Source organism: Dunckerocampus dactyliophorus, chromosome 6 (genome assembly GCF_027744805.1).
Source record: "Dunckerocampus dactyliophorus isolate RoL2022-P2 chromosome 6, RoL_Ddac_1.1, whole genome shotgun sequence".
In the NCBI taxonomy this organism is placed as follows: domain Eukaryota; kingdom Metazoa; phylum Chordata; class Actinopteri; order Syngnathiformes; family Syngnathidae; genus Dunckerocampus; species Dunckerocampus dactyliophorus.
In genome coordinates, this window is record NC_072824.1 from 30,084,904 (window position 1) to 30,088,567 (window position 3,664).

Below are 3,664 nucleotides of genomic sequence, written 5' to 3' on the forward strand. Positions count from 1 at the left end.
GATTTGCTGTGTCAGGAATCATTTGCCAGAAATCCAAAGGGGACCCTGCTTGTTTTCTGCTTTCACTGTTATTTTTAATGTGAATTGTCATACGAGACATTGGGTTATACTCAGTCAGTACGTTTACATCAAATTCCCCTATCATAACCGGAATATTAGGAATAACGCGGATGCGCATGGCCATGTAAACACCAATAACCCTTAAGCATGTATCATGTATACCTGTATAATGTATACACCTATCGGGATATCCCGATCGAAAGGAACATTAGTTTGTGTTCTGCGTGTGTTCTACCCGAAAGGAATCTTGTGTCTTGGCAGGAACTACTTGTAAACATGGCGACACGCAAAACCTCACACTTTCAGAGCGAAGAGGAAACAAGGGACCTCATTAGCATGGTGAAAAACATGAACGTTATGTCTTTTATAGACTGTACAAAGAGTACCATAATAGCGAAGGTGAGCGAAAAGTTATGCGAAGCAGGGTTTGTACGAACGGACCGTCATCCAAAGTGTGTGGGGGGCTCTGGTGGACATGGGTAGCATGGATGTGGATGGGACAGCTGCGGCTCCATTTCCTATTTATTCACGTTCTCGCCTTCCATTAATGAAGAAAGTGAGACAGAATAGTGTCAAGTACTGGTGGTGGGTCAGTACCGGTACCAAAGCGCAAACAAAGGCGACAGCTACCGGCCCCGTGTTGTTGTTTTTGGATACAGAAAGAAGAAGCGGAAATGATGCGCATTGCGTCATGATGTTTTCCGTGCGTTGAGACGTTGTCCGTGCGTTTTTGTTTCAGAAACCGGAACATTGACCTTAACCCGAATATTGAGTGCATGTAAACGTAGTTTAGGTAGTGTTGGGATCAACGGCATTAAGTATAATTGCATTACTATTTCTACAAGGGATGTAAATCTCTTTGTGATGGACGATTCCATTTGAATCCAGATGCACAGGTTATTATTATTTTAAAAACAGAACAATTCGATACAATTCGTTACAGTGTGTCCAGCGATACGATTCGATTCGATTCTACAGTTAATGTTTGCTGAGGTAGACATTAATCTTACATTGTAAAATAAAGAAGTCAGTTGTATAAAAGTGGCATCACAGTATTTTAAAATGTGTAAAAGAGCACGGCATACCCTCAGGCATGCTGTAAGGTAGGGGTCCGCAGGACTCACTGCCAACCGGTTGCTAGTCTTGCGATACTCGGTGTATGTCTCTACAATCCAGTCATCTCAGGAGTTGTGGCTGATACTTATGGATCCAAATATGTTCTTCGATCCTCAATCTACCGGTGCAACCATATCGCACGCTTGTCAAACCGGATATCGGGTCTTTTGAACGATCAGAGCCGATTTGCAGATACACACTCCTGATCAAAATCTAAAGACCAGTTGAAAAATAGCTTGAATTTGCATTTTGCTCATTTGGATCTTAATGAGGTTTTAAGTAGAGCTATAATATGCAAAAGCAAGAAGAGGGAGTGAGACAAAAAGCACTTTGAAAAAGTAATTCATTGAAAACAACAATTAAACTGAAATAGGTTGTTTATCAGCTGATCAAAAGTTTAAGACCATCGCTCAAAAAATAACAACAAACTCTCAACACCAGAACAAAAAATTTCTCAGTAATGAGTAGCTCCACCGTTCTTGTTAATAACTTCAAAAATTGGTTTGGGCATGCTTGATGCTAGTGTTTCCAAGAGGCTAGTGGGAACATTGCTCCAAGTGGGGAAGATGGCTTCACCAAGGGCATGGTCTGGAACTGATGGCCATTATTATAAACTTCCCTTGCCATCCATCCCCAAACGTTCTCTATGGGATTTCAATGAGGGGAACATGCAGGATGGTCCAAAAGAGTGATGTTCTTTTCCCTGAAGAAGTCCTTGGTCAAGCGAGCATTGTGAACTGTAGCGTTGTCCTGTTGAAAAACCCAGCTGTTACCACACGAGGGCCCTCAGTCAGGAGGGATGCCCGCTGCAACATCTCCACATATGCATCCGCCGTTTGACGACCCTGCACCACCTGGAGCTCCAGTGTTCCACTGAATGAAAAAGCACAAAGTCTTTGAATTTGTGTTTTTGCTTTTTAAACCCTTTTCCCGCAGATGCCGTCTGATGGTTATTGCGCCTCAGTTGGCACCAGTAAGGGCTTTGATGTGGGTCGAACACCGGCCTGTGTCTTGATGGACAGCAGGGTTAGTGCCGTTAACTATTCCATCTCACCTTCCCCATGATGACTGACGGGAAAACACGGTTTATACCGTCTTTATACAGCAACCTTTATACCGTCTTTTCCACTGTTCCCGCTATGCAGCTTCTCCGCGGGGATCTCCAGTCGCTCGGCGTAGCGAAGAGTTGCGTGTGGCTCAAAGCTAACAGCTGCTCCCAAGTGTAAACAATGGAGCTGTGAATGAATGTGTCTCCCGCAACAAGCAAGAGGTCAGCTACAAACGTAACAAGATGAACATCAGCAAAAAACAGAAAGAAAGTACGAATGAATTCAGAAGATGCATTCAAAGACACTGTGATGATATGTAGTATTCTACACTGGTCACTCGGTGTTAGTAATGTTCGGAGAGACAGACTTGATCGCCGGAACGACAGGCTTTTATCGCAGGTTTTGAATTATGTCACAACAGGCACAGTAATCCCACGTAACCCACGACAAGGTAAAACTCAACTCTGAACCCCTGACGTCACTTCCTGTCTATCCCCCACTAAGGTTCCCAAGCACCGGAACATGTTTACAGCAACACACACATGCACATGTCTTATTTATGTCTTAAATGGCTTATTTTCTCTTATTGTATCTACTATACTGGGTAGTGGGACTGTGAAGGTGACTCTAGGCGTGTTATTTAATGTCTAGAGGGCGCTAATATAAAAAAAAAAGATATTTTGAAGGTCATATACAAGTTTTCTATGCTCTATAAAAATATTTCATGCATTTATAAATAAGAAGTCCTACTTTGTTGAAATGTACTTGTCACGGTCGTGTCTGGAACCAATTAACCATGACAAACGAGGGATTACGGTATTAAGATATAAGAAGGAGCAACTGGGAATTGGTGTCCATCGTTCACTTAAAAGAGCCGTTCAACAGAATTGACTCATTTGCAAACGCCACGTCTCTAAGCCACACAGGAACTTGACGCAACAATGGCGAGCCGGAGCGGTGCGTGGAGTCAAAAGTGCAGTTTTTAGGATGTGCTGCCAGTACAGTGCAACCTTGGTTAGCGTCATTAATCTGCTCTAGAAGGTCCGACTCAAACCGAACGATACTGTAACCAAATCTAGTTTTTCCATAAGACATCCAATCCATTCCATTTCGGACACCCACAAATCTTTTAAAATATACTTTAACAATTATACAGTAGTTTTACATGCAGAAAACAATTTGAAATGCATGTAAATGACGAATGAAAATGATAAATTAACATTTTACTTCGACCTTGATTGAAGACTCGATTGCTGACAAAGACGGCTATGAAGCAGCGAGATTATGAGATCTTGTTTTGCGATAAATTATTTTGCGAATTCAGTCATGTTTCTCATCTTCTTTATCGAAATTTGATGGAGCTGGGGGGGACAAAGACTTCGGTTCCGGTTTTGTGATAAAAACCACATTTTGCGATAAAAATACATTAAGTACACTGT